This window comes from Pseudophryne corroboree, chromosome 4 (genome assembly GCF_028390025.1).
Source record: "Pseudophryne corroboree isolate aPseCor3 chromosome 4, aPseCor3.hap2, whole genome shotgun sequence".
NCBI lineage: Eukaryota > Metazoa > Chordata > Amphibia > Anura > Myobatrachidae > Pseudophryne > Pseudophryne corroboree.
This window is the reverse complement of record NC_086447.1, coordinates 790,122,130-790,135,842: the sequence shown is the minus strand read 5'-3', so window position 1 is coordinate 790,135,842 and position 13,713 is coordinate 790,122,130.

Genomic DNA, 13,713 nt, shown 5'->3' with positions numbered 1-13,713 from the left:
TCTTAAGGGTACTCCGTACCCAAGCGTACCAGCTTACTTGCACCACTGCCCTGAACACACAAAAAAAACAACGTAAATTATCTAAAGTAAGTAAAACATGCTGGATAAAGTTTGATATACAAGAGGTGTGCAATAAGTTTCCAGATGCGCAAAAAGTACATTTACAAACAAAGTGAACCTTAGATTTTTTTAGTATTCACCAGAGGAGTCTATGCAGAGTTGTATGTGCTCAAGCCATTTGGTGAAACAGCTGGACCTGACTGAACCAGTCTCCTACATGTTGGATGAAAGTCTCCACTGCAGTTTCCGGTGACTCAAAATGTATCCCACACATCTTGCACCTGCGCTTGCTTTGCGGGAAGATGAAGAAGTCGTAGGAGGCCAGGTCTGGAGTGTACGGCAGATGACCAAGCTCTTGGATGTGTTCATGGGCCAGAAAATCCACCACTATACTGGACTTGTGGGCAGGTTCATTGTGGTGATGGAAAAGTGCACCACGAGTGCGAGTTCTTGGACGATACCTGGAAATGGATTCCAGCACTTGCAGCAGGCATTAGGGTGTCCATGACACCCATAGAGGGAGAATAGAACCTGTGGCGAGCCCACAAGGGGCTTTGTTGCGCCTGCCCCCTGATGGCATTTCACCGCTTGGGATGCCGATGACGGTATACTTACAATCGTTATCCCATGTGGCGCAATATCATACCGAACCCGGCAATAGCCCGGCTGGCTGTGGTCATGTCCTATGCGATTGTGCCAGTTACAGTAAGTGGCTGAGTTCCCTGTATTTCACTGTTTAAGTGTGTTACAGAAAATCATGGTGCTATGGGTGCATTGAATACAGCTATTTTCTTGAACCCCGGGTGTATATGTCATCATTTACAAAGAACCGGAACTTATTGATTCGTTTACTAACAGTGAACGCAATGCAACAGAGAATGACGGGTGCAAAGATACCCTCATGTATGGACCATTATATTCCTGTTCAAATTGTATTTCTTTGTCTTTTCCATAAATCAATGAGTAGGAATGCTTAATATTAGATTGATAAGTATTCATACAATATGGACATATTGTTTCCCCCATGGACTATTATTGCTGCTTTGTGCTATCAGAACTGGGCAGTGAATTGGTTAAACACAGAAGAAAAACAACACTATTAACCGGACAGAAGGCTTAATGCTTTGTGAGTATTTACATTATAAAACAGATTAGCTGTTCTACATACCTTAGAAATAAAGAAGATTAACAGGGAAATTGAGGTAGAATAATATTAGATCCCAAAACAAAAGAAACAAAGAGATATCAATATGGGTTTAAGTGCCAGGCAAACTGTAGTTTTCAATTGCTGTGTCCCATATAAACTCATATCGCATATGGGAACAATTACGTGATATAGGTATTTCATATAGCGTAATATGTAAGGAGAGAAGCCTACGGTCCTTCCTCATTCTGGGCCATAGGAGTTTTGCATTCAATAATATGATAAACGTTTTTTGCAGTATAAAAAGGGAACAATTGCTTGAGCTTAGAAGGGAGTAGGAAACAATGTAGCAATGACTGCTTATTGAGGGACCTTTAAGGTACAAAGGGGAAAAGTGCTACAGTCCATGGCAAAAATTATTTTTATTTTATAAATTGCACTAGAAAAATGATTGCATCTCAGGCTAACTGTAGGCTACAGTCACGGAAGGATTGGCCATAGACTTCTTTAGTGGGGAAATGTATCCTGAAGCCTTGGAGAGAGACAAATGGGTCTATTTACTAAGCCTTATAGAGAGATAAAGTACCAGCCAACCAGCTCCTGTCATTTGCTTGTTGTAACATGGCTGTTAGGAACTGATTGATTGGTACATCTCCGTCCACTTTATCTCTCTACAAGGCTTAGTATTATAGACCAAAGCTGCCCAAGCTGCCCAAAGCAAACCAGCCCCTGCCAGTTTACAGGCTGTTTGAAAAATGAAAGATACATGTAGGAGCAGAGTCGTCACTTACCTAGGTAACACCCGGTGCGGCGCCATGGAAAATGGGTGGGGCTTCGTGGGAGGGATGGGGCTTCACGTCCTGACCCCTGTTTTCAGGGTACAAGAGCTGCGGGCTGGCCCCGGGAAGTGCTGTGGCTGCAGTGCCGGCTCCTACGCACTGAATGGAGCCGGGTGTTGCACATAATGTTACAGTGCAGCACTCGGCTACTATCACTGAGTAGGAGCTGGCATTTTGGTGTCACCCCTCGATGGCTGACAACCGAGTGTGGGCCGCACCTATTCAGTGACATCACAAGGGGGGTGCGGGGAGCAGGGCCACTGGATAGAAGCTAATTTGTTGGTACTTTATCACTCTCCACTTTTATCTCTCCAAGCTTTGATAAATTACCCACACAGTCGTTCAAATGACAGTCCGGAGCTGATAGATTGCTTTGGGCAACTACTCCATTCTATCTCTCTCTCTCTTCGAGGCTTGATTCATCCCACCCTGGGAGTGTAGCTTGTAGGCTCGCTGCCCAAATGACATAATAAATTATGACCTCATAGTTACATAATTACATAGTTGTTGAGGTTGAAAAAAAGACAAATGTCCATCAAATTCAACCTGTATTATAATTTTTTATATTAATTAAATGCTGTATCCTTGGATATTTTTTTCCGCTAGGAATTTATCTAATCCATTTTTAAACTTATTGGGGGAAATTCAAATGTTTGAAAAGTCGGTTGGTTGTCTGTTATTTCCTGTCTATTATATAAGAAAAAACAGACACTGTCAAAGTCAGAAAAATATCCCCATACACGTTGCCATATTTGCACCGCACACTGGTCCGTGCTGCGCATGCGTACGCTCTCCCGTGAAGGCGCATACCCGCAATAGCATGCACTCGCAGGCGCGGTATGCGTATTTACGGTAGAGTTTATGTAGTCGTAGCGTGCGACTCATTCGTTACATATTTTCACAATTAATGTAGTTTATAGATCATGATCCCTTTGATAGTTTCTGAAAGTTTGGTTAATATAGAAGGTCCCTGTTTAAAGTAATCCCTCTTTGTATTGTACGAAGGGTCTAACAGGAATCATACAGCAGTGTTTGGTACCCATCGGAAGAGTATTTAATTAGCAATATTCCGGTGTTGGTTTGGAGCGTATTAATCGCTCGTGCGAATAGTTATGGACATAAGAAGTTTATGTCCATTTCTATTATTTACACATACTCAGGTATGCGGCGGGAAACCTAGTTTCCCACCCACCTGAGCTGTTGGAAATCGTCACAGCCCACCTGTATGAATCAACCTATGACCTTTTGTTGTGATACAGGGTCGAATTCCTTCATCCAATGGACAATGGGATTGTAGGGACTATGAGATTGCATTGTGTGTGGGGCATAAATAGGCAGGCCGACCACATCCAGCTCTCACTCTTCAACGGTTCTCATTGCTGAAAATTGGGTGCTGGATGTCCAGGCGCATGCGATCGTTTACCCTTGTGCGTAAGTTTCTCTCCGTAATCATTGTCTTTCTGTGAGCCAATTTCTCTCATCTCTCTCCGTCTCTCTCTCTCTTTCCCTTCTCTTTCTCTCGTATCTCCCCTAGACTAGTATTGTATTGTATTAGATAGTATTGTATTTTGGTTAGGAAGTCTCTGTTATATTGTAGTGTATCATTTGTACTGTTATCCCCTTTTACAAATACATTAGATATAATACAGTTAATAGGCTTTGGACCCTAAACCAGTATCTGTGTATTTCCTATAGTGTTAAGTGTTCACTTGAGCGTCGGTGACGCTCAAGCAGCTTTGTAGTTAGTCAGGTTACCCAAGGTTGCACTTACACCCTGTATTCACATTAAGGTATTCCGTGTATTTCATTGGTATAAAGTTTAGACATAAAGGTATAGCGTTGTGAGCGTCTGCGCCGCTGGTGATCTCCTCGTGGTCTCGAGCGTCCGCTACGCCATAGCGAATCATTACTCTAGTCATAGCCAATAACGTGTCCTGTGATCACTGGGCCGTGAGCGAACGTGATGCTTGAGCGTCTCGCCTACGGCTGAGCGATCGTTACGCAACTAGCGTACCATTACGGTACTTCTTAAGCAAACAGCGTACAGTGTTCTTAGACTTCATAAAGGGTTGTTTATACGACAAGGGAATTTAGCATTGTCAATTGGGGGCTCGTCCTATCCTTCTCATATCTGCACTAGGTAGATCAGCAGACATTATCCCCCCAGCAAAGGGTGGGAGGTTGTCTCGCAGTGCTGACGGGATAAGCGTCTGCTTCGCTTAGATAAAGAGTGCTGAAGGAATCCGGGAACCGGAAGTAAGAACAAAACGCTTGTGTCTTTTAAAACTGTTTTATTTCTCTTCTGTCTTGCGTATACACGCACGCATACATTTATCTGCATTTCTTTTTCAAATTTCGTATATCACTATTCCTGTTTGCCAATTTTTATAGTTGATAGAAAGTGCTAAAAGAGATTTGCTGTTATTTCATAGTAGAGGTAATAGTTAAAGTATAGACCAACACACGGCTTGTCTGGGAGATAAGACAGTCAGTGTGGTGTGCGGTAGATGATCAGGGATCACCTACATTGATAAAGGTAGAAATTGTGTTACGGTGGATCTTTGTTTTGCGTACACGTGTCCCTAACAAAAGACTTGCGTACGCAATCCAAACGGCAGACGCACGCAGCGTACATTACGCAACGTAGCGTCTGGTTACGCAACGTAGCTCAAGTCACGAAAAGTTGAATTAGCGCAAAGCGATAATTAGCGCAAAGGCGATAAGTAACGCACAGCGGTAAATAACGCGACGCGGTAAATAACGCAAATCTATTTTTGGAAAAATCTGAAATTTAGTTTAACAGATCCTGCTCCTAATTGGTAACACTGTTGGACTGAAGACAATTTCTGCGCAGAAATAGATATAGAAACAAAGTGTACATGTGTTGAGTGAGTGTGTTTTTATTACATAAGTTTATATAACTTAAGAGGTTGAACCAAAAGGAAAGTCGGGTACTCGTCAAGGGACACACGTGTAAGTGACATATACGGTGGCTAGGGAGGCATCCTTGGTTAAATAATATTTGAGCATTAGAGTATAGCGGACCATAAGGTAACAGACCAGGAGGTCATAAGGTAACAGACCAGGAGGTCATTAACAGACGGTAACAGACCAGGAGGTCATAAGGTAACAGGTAAAATAGACAAAGAGGTCCGCTATAAAAGTCCAGTGGCACAACCCCTGGGGGCGTTGGTGCAGAACCCATATAGGCCATAAGCTCTTGCTGAAGGAATCGCGGCCGGAAACATCGATTCCATTGATCTTTCAGTACATGACAAGTAGTGCTTATGTACTGAACGATTGGACCGCACGTAATTGTGTGCAGTAGTTAGTAATCTGACCTAATACCATTAGAGTAAAGTGGTCACAAACGCTATCTGTACATTCTGACGTGATTTGTGTAATTTTTTATTTTTAAAGGGAAGTTCGCTGGTCACTCAGGAACTATCTAACAACCCCAACTTTACTGGAAAGAGTAAGTGTCCTTCGGGTAACCCTCATATGTTCCAGTAAACAGAAGGTTCACAGGGGCCCTGGGTTGGGTACAGCAGCTCTGGTTACAGTTATTGCAGTACTGGCCAACGTGGGCGAGAAGTAAGTGGGGTACTTGGTAAACCGCCACCGCCGGCCTGCCCAGGACATCTTGGTTTGTTTGTAAGGGTTCGCTGAAAACCTTGAGATAAAGATCCAAGGAGGAATAAGCAACACCTGCAGAATTATGGGGGCCAGTTGTTCAGGTAGGGGGCGATCAACCTCGGTTCGGGTTGATTCAGAGAACCGACCCGTTGGGTCGGCAAAGTACATCATGTGTGAAAAATACGGAAGTCACACAGAATCTTTATGTGATGAATGGGAGAGAATGACTGTACAAGACAGGGACAAATTCCCAAGAATAGGTAGCTTCAGTCCAGACGTGTTACAAAATTTAAGGAGGAGGATATGTCTCATTGAACCAACAAAGAGACGAAGTAAACATTATGATTATGTGCAGTTAGGGCAACAGGAAGGTGAATTACAAAGAGAGTCAATTGACTTTTCTGAATCTTATCTTGAGAGGAGAGACATGGCATCGGGGAGGATTATGGTTGCGGAGAAAAGCACAAGGTTGAACAATAAAAACGCTCTTAGCAACTGTAGTATAGATTATAAGAATAAGTGTAATAACTGTAACAATGATTATTGTAATACTGTTGAATATACAACTATTAACCTATGCAAGTTGCACCCCATGTCAAACTTCCCTCAGGAATACAAACAAGAAAGTGAGCCCAGAACGATGTCAGCACCTCTTCCAGCAACCATCACAAAAGCCATCCAGGTGGACGCGACCAAATTGGTAAAGGCAATAATCGAACCCCCTAACGGAGGGTCAGGTGAGGTCGTGTCCACAGGTACGTACAATGTTTTATATCACGCACAAACAGATGTACCCCAAAATAATAAGACCAACACAAGATGATGTAACTGAGCTCGATCTGGCCAGGGTGATCTCAGTCCCCAATGGGAAGACTGACGATCAGGGAATCATTCCCGTCAAGGACAGTGCAATGCGCTGTCTCTGGTCCCGGACCGAATTGAGATCAATTGTGTCTGAATTTCCTGATCCTAGGAAAAATCTAGTCAAATGTCAAAAGTTTATTAAAGAACTAGGAAACGCCACAGAACCCACCAACAAAGAATGGCGGACAGTGCTGAGGGCATGTTTGCCCTCCAGTGTTGACCCTGAAAAGTTCATTGCTGATCGTAAATTAAACACGGAGGTACCTTGTATGGAAGAACACAATCAGGAATGTATTAGGCAGATTAACCGACAGTTAGGAATATATTTCCCAGCTACTGTCAAGTGGAATGACATTTTCTCCATAAGGCAAAACGAAAGGGAAAATGTTTCTAATTATTTCAATCGAGCACTGCAAATAATGGCTAGAAACACTGGGATCGCAGACATCAAGGCAAATGCACAACATAAAGAAATAGCGGTTAAGGTATTAATGAATGGTTTAAAAGATGAATTAAAAACAAGGGTACAGACCACCAACCCAAACTGGAGAGATATCTCGGTGACCGCACTAAGAGAGGCCGTCATCAATCATGATCAGAATATCACCAGATACAGAGAGTCACAAAGAGATGAGTTAATGGCAGCAAATATACAGGCCCAAAACACAAGACCACCCCAACAAAAGCCCCACACCCCTGTGAGAAATCCAGATATGGAAGTCTGTTACAATTGTCATAAAAAGGGACACTTTGCAAGAGATTGTAGATCAAGAGAAAGACAACACCATAATCATAAAATCCAAGGAATCAGGGAAGTACAGGGGAAACGATTGATGATGATGAGCATCCGAGCGTTTGAGGAGGCATCAAATCAACCAAAACCTCAGGTCATTGACACGTGGAGGAAGCCCAGGATTTGTTATCATTGTAGGAGAGAAGGGCATTATGCTAGCAACTGTAATAACCCACATAAAGTTAGACCCCCTAGACCAAGAAATGAGCAAAATTACAATACACACCATTATAATCAGGGATCACATAGGCAGGAAAGGTGATTATTAGGAATAGAGGCAAGCCTGAGGTAACGGTTAATGAAGTGGGAGGTCATTCACTGAAGACACAGGAATGACCAGGTGAAAAGTTGTAAATGTATTTGTGAAAAATGTTTTTTTTTCTCTCTCTCTCTCTATCCCCATCTCTGACTAGTATTGGTAAGAATTCACACATTGCATATCCACTTGGTCCTTGCAGAAGTCTACCAAACCCCAGCATGACCTATCCGCCACAATGTATTTCTGGCCAGATACAGACAGTGGAGTAATGCAGGTGCTGATGGGGAGGGACTGCTCAAGGAGACCATTAGACACATAGATATGACAGCCTAATAAGTCTGACAATGTTTTTTCTAATGCTAACAATGTTTTCTTAATGTTGACAATGTTTAAAAATGTTTTGTTTCTCTTTTCTCATTGGTGGTTATTGTCGAGTTATGTAATGTATATATGCACATGAATTGTTCTCTACCTCTTTTGTTTTTTTTGTTATCTCTCTCTTCCCACTCATGTTTCCATGGTTTAAAGATGGTATGTCACCCCTCAGTTGGACCAATGGTAATGCCAGATTTTTGCTCCTTACAGAAAGATCGTCGGTTGGGAAGGAATATTGCATCACCAGAATGTTCGTTTGGAAGACTGAGAGACAGCACCTTTGAGAAGACAGCAGAACAAGAAGAACAACAAGACGAGAGAACTTATTATCGTAACAAGTTCTCTCCCCCTCAAACTGTTTTCTTATACCCCCTTTACAAATTTCTTCTTTTCTCCTCCTGTAAGATGGACTTGCCCCAAGAGACTGCAATATGGATTTTCCCGTTAACCAGGATGTTGACCAGAGCAGTCTGTTTCGGTGAGAGTACCAGTGAGGTCGAGAAAGGATCCAGAAAGGTTCTAATGACTGAGACGGAGGTGTAAATTTCCAATAGCAACCCAATCACCAAGCAAAGGCGAGTACCGGGCACGATCTAACAACCATGTTATCTGTAAACATTTTCTTTGAAGGATTGTTAGCTCAAAAAGAAAATTGTATCTGTAGGCTCTGTGATAATCTGGTTGAAGATGGATGCATAAAGAAATGCCAATCCAGTTTTAATATCCATATGGACCGGCATCCATTGAGTGACTATCACTCCTTAGTGGGTAACGTGTTAAACCAAACAGATTGTTGGGTATGCTCTCAAGTACCTCAGGGTCATAGCAAATCAGGGCTAGTACCATTTCCTTTAACGTTAGGGGAGGTACTTGAGCTAAGTGGTGGGAGACCGGTGGACCGGAGGTTTAACATCTCCAGCCCTCCTAGTTTGAAGCTCCACCAATACCATGTGGATAGGTCCCTCTTATGTTTTAATATCTCCAACCCCCGTAAGCCGGGAAATTGTGAAGTGTCATGGAGCAACCTTACCATGACCTTTTCACACAGAGCAGATAGAATGCCTACAGATACAGAGCTTGTACGCCACATAGCCAGTAGAGGAAAATCTTTCCGGTATCGATATACCTTAGGAAATAGGATTACTAGAGTTGGAGAGGTATCACCAGGATACTGTGCACATATCGTACAAACTGATACGTGCATTAAGCAGATGGAAGAATTAGGGTCAGGAGATTTCACCTGGAAGGTTTGTAACATGGTAATGTCCTTCTCCGTCCCATATGTTCTCCCCGATGACGCATATTTCATATGCGGGAGAAAGGCGTACAAGTGGCTTGCCCCAAACTCTGAAGGATTGTGTTATATTGGAAAAGTATTGCCTGAAGTGATGACTGTAACACATGACAAAATGAAAGACATACACCGTGGTGCCCAAGCTCCTTATACTCACACTCATTACGAGCACCGAGTTAAAAGACAACTGTCAGAAAGGTTAGAGCATCCGGCCTCTGATCTTATCCATGAATCCACCGGGATTCAGGTCCTGGTAGCGTTAGATTTCACTCGCACCGCTCGAGGAGTGATGAATTATAGATACATTTCCGCACTCGCCAATTTGTTAGATAATATCACTGAAATGTATGATGACACGTTTAGATACACTGGAAGAGAACTTCAAGCTTACAAAACGGAACTAGTTCAGCATAGGATGGTTCTTAATTATCTTACAGCAGTAACAGGCGGATATTGTGTTACATTGGCAACACAGTACGGCATAAAGTGTTGCACGTATATCACAAATAGCACCGAGGATCCGGTAGAGGTCATAGACCAAAAGATGGACGATATTCTGCAATTAAAGTGGGAATTTCGTCGAAAACACAATCTCACCCTTGCTGCTGTAGGTAATGAGCTGACTGGTTGGGTGTCATGGTTGAACCCGCGAAATTGGTTCTCCGGTTTAGGAGACTGGGCTCAAGGAGTCATAATGGATGTTGGAAAGTTTCTACTATGTATCTTGGGTGTCATTATATCAATTGGATTGATATTTAGATGCGGACAGGCTTTAATGAGGTGCAAACAAAGTACAAAAGTGATGAGCGTGAGGAGTGAGGAAACTGTAATTAACCTGGATTTGATTTATGACCCAATAATAGAAACCCGAATGTGATGAAAATGCGATTATACGGTCCGTTTCTTTCACCTGTTTTTCTGCTTTTCTCCAAGATACAAAGACCCCCTTGGACGAGGAAGTTGACGAGACGCTATACAGACAACAGACAAGCACCAAAGATGAAGTTTTGACCACTTGAGAAATGGACACTTGATGAACTTTGCCATGGATCCCCAGTTTCCCTAGTACATTTAAACTCACGCTAGCCCAACATTTTTTTGTAAATCCGATGGCTCTGACAAAGCTATTTGCTCATGCCCAAGGAGCAATACAGCGCAAAGAAGACGACTCTCAACAGATACCGAACACAACTTCGACGACAGATGTACATTTCCCTGACATAGAATATCATTGCATTTTCCATAAGTGTTCTTTATCTTCATCTCTACAACCCTCAGGTAATGACACACATAGACGATAGGGAATACAGGCACAGATATCAGCAACCACATACCTCCCCCATTCATGTATCATCAACTAAAATGTGCTCCCCATTTTGTTCAAAATCCGAAAAGAGCTCGGTAAAGTTTGACAGCCCATCCACAGACCTGTACCACAGGATAAGAAGGAATTCAAATGTATACTTCGCAATACCTCGAAGCTTGATTTACAACACGTACGGCACGATGATACATGACCCTCCAAACATGGACTCATACACACATGCTTCTGCTATCACACTAGGTCATACCCTCTTCACACCTACTCCTCTCTCCTCCCTCACCCAACCATGGAAATGAATTAACCCCTGACATATATTTTTCTCCTTTTGAAATGTTTTAGAAGGTGGCAGTTATTATTGACTGCCAAAGGGTGGACTGTCAAAGTCAGAAAAATATCCCCATACACGTTGCCATATTTGCACCGCACACTGGTCCGTGCTGCGCATGCGTACGCTCTCCCGTGAAGGCGCATACCCGCAATAGCATGCACTCGCAGGCGCGGTATGCGTATTTACGGTAGAGTTTATGTAGTCGTAGCGTGCGACTCATTCGTTACATATTTTCACAATTAATGTAGTTTATAGATCATGATCCCTTTGATAGTTTCTGAAAGTTTGGTTAATATAGAAGGTCCCTGTTTAAAGTAATCCCTCTTTGTATTGTACGAAGGGTCTAACAGGAATCATACAGCAGTGTTTGGTACCCATCGGAAGAGTATTTAATTAGCAATATTCCGGTGTTGGTTTGGAGCGTATTAATCGCTCGTGCGAATAGTTATGGACATAAGAAGTTTATGTCCATTTCTATTATTTACACATACTCAGGTATGCGGCGGGAAACCTAGTTTCCCACCCACCTGAGCTGTTGGAAATCGTCACAGCCCACCTGTATGAATCAACCTATGACCTTTTGTTGTGATACAGGGTCGAATTCCTTCATCCAATGGACAATGGGATTGTAGGGACTATGAGATTGCATTGTGTGTGGGGCATAAATAGGCAGGCCGACCACATCCAGCTCTCACTCTTCAACGGTTCTCATTGCTGAAAATCGGGTGCTGGATGTCCAGGCGCATGCGATCGTTTACCCTTGTGCGTAAGTTTCTCTCCGTAATCATTGTCTTTCTGTGAGCCAATTTCTCTCATCTCTCTCCGTCTCTCTCTCTCTTTCCCTTCTCTTTCTCTCGTATCTCCCCTAGACTAGTATTGTATTGTATTAGATAGTATTGTATTTTGGTTAGGAAGTCTCTGTTATATTGTAGTGTATCATTTGTACTGTTATCCCCTTTTACAAATACATTAGATATAATACAGTTAATAGGCTTTGGACCCTAAACCAGTATCTGTGTATTTCCTATAGTGTTAAGTGTTCACTTGAGCGTCGGTGACGCTCAAGCAGCTTTGTAGTTAGTCAGGTTACACAAGGTTGCACTTACACCCTGTATTCACATTAAGGTATTCCGTGTATTTCATTGGTATAAAGTTTAGACATAAAGGTATAGCGTTGTGAGCGTCTGCGCCGCTGGTGATCTCCTCGTGGTCTCGAGCGTCCGCTACGCCATAGCGAATCATTACTCTAGTCATAGCCAATAACGTGTCCTGTGATCACTGGGCCGTGAGCGAACGTGACGCTTGAGCGTCTCGCCTACGGCTGAGCGATCGTTACGCAACTAGCGTACCATTACGGTACTTCTTAAGCAAACAGCGTACAGTGTTCTTAGACTTCATAAAGGGTTGTTTATACGACAAGGGAATTTAGCATTGTCAACACCCAACTGACTTTTAAAACAATTGACTATCCCCCATTGATTGAGTCCACCATTACTACCTTCTCTGGCAGAGAATTCCAAATCCTTAGTGTTCTTACTGTGAAGAGCCCTTTTCTCCGTTGTGTATGGAATTTTTTTTCTTCTAACCTCAGGGGATGTCCTTGTGTCCTATGTAGTTTTTTTTTTATAAACAAATCGTTTGATAAATCCTTGTATTGTCCCTTAATGTATTTAAAAATATTAATAATGTCTCCTCTCAGTTGCTTCTTTTCCAGTTTAAACAAATCTAACCTTTTAAGTCTTTCCTCATAATCCAGTGCCTCTAACCCCTTAACCAGTTTAGTGGCTCGCCTCTGAACCTTTTCGAGTTCCAAGATATCTTTTTTATAGTGAGGTGCCCAGAACTGTACACAATATTCCAGATGTGGCCACACCAATGATTTATACAGTGGCAGGATTACACTCTCATCCCTTGTCTCCATTCCCTGTTTTATGCATGCTAACACCTTATTTGCTTTTGTTGCTGCATTTTGACATTGGGGGTCATTCCGAGTTGATCGCTCGCTAGCTAGTTTTAGCAGCCGTGCAAACGCTATGCCGCCGCCCACTGGGGAGTGTATTTTAGCTTAGCAGCTGAGCTCTGCAAAAACAGTTTGTGCAGTTTCTGAGTAGCTCTGAACCTGCTCAGCGCTTGCGATCACTTCAGCCTATTCGTGTCCGGATTTGACGTCATACACCCGCCCAGAGAATGCCCAAACACGCCTTCATTTTTTCGGACATGCCTGCGTTTTTGCAAACACTCCCTGAAAACGGTCAGTTGACACCCAGAAACGCCCCCTTCCTTTCAATCTTCTAGCAGCCACCAGTGCGAAAACTTTGCTAGAACCTGAGCACAACCACAAAGGGCTTTGTACCCGTACATCACGCGTGCTCATTGCGGGGCATACACATGCACAGAAATGCCGTTTTTTCACCTGATCGCTGCGCTGCAAAAATCAGCAGCGAGCGAATAACTCGGAATGACCCCCATTGTGTACTGCTACTAAGTTTATTATTGATGAGCCCTCCCAAATCTTTTTCAACTACTGTTATCCCAGCATTTTCCCCATTTAGTTTATAGGCTGCCTGATTGTTCTTAGTCCCAAAGTGGCTTACTTTACACATGTGCTGCGGAGAGCTGGGTTGCTGCTGAAACACTGGGGATGTGTGGAGCAGGGCCTTAACTAGGTGTGCTGATGGTGCCTTACCCACAGCGCACATGCACTAAAGGTGCAACATCGGCAGCACAACCCCCCCCACCCCCACGCATGGCCGCAGCCACTGTCAGTACTCACTAGACAGTCCAGCGCTGCCGCCTG